The following is a 317-nucleotide window of genomic DNA, read 5'->3' as shown; positions in this document are numbered from 1 at the left end:
CTTTCTCCATGTGTTTCTCTCCCGTGCTCTCTGCAGTTCGACCTTTCCAATATCTTTTTTAATTATCTACCTTTGACCTTTCCAACCTAATTTCTTTAGTCTCCCCCTCCTTTTTGTCCCTGCTTCTTATTCCGTTTTCTTTTTATTACGTTTTCCCTTTTTCTTGTTATTCCCGATTTTACGTTCTTCTATTTATTCTTTGCTTTCACCCTCTCTTAGTTCTCTCCTCTCTGCCTTCTCTTTATATTCTTAAATTTTTCATTCCCACCTTTCCCGTGTTTCTGAAGCTGCTTTACCCTATTCCGGTTTTCTTTGCA

General features: G+C 38.2%; 1 protein-coding gene across 1 annotated transcript in view; it reads right to left on the bottom strand.

Moving 5' to 3' along the window:
- LOC119593045 overlaps positions 1–317 on the bottom strand; it is a gene marked incomplete at its 5' end in the record, with an annotated part of 5068 nt that overhangs the window by 1810 nt on the left and 2941 nt on the right.

Source organism: Penaeus monodon, chromosome 31 (assembly GCF_015228065.2).
Source record: "Penaeus monodon isolate SGIC_2016 chromosome 31, NSTDA_Pmon_1, whole genome shotgun sequence".
Classification (NCBI taxonomy): domain Eukaryota; kingdom Metazoa; phylum Arthropoda; class Malacostraca; order Decapoda; family Penaeidae; genus Penaeus; species Penaeus monodon.
The sequence above is the reverse complement of the archived record's forward strand: the minus strand, read 5'-3'. Positions and strand labels throughout refer to the sequence as shown.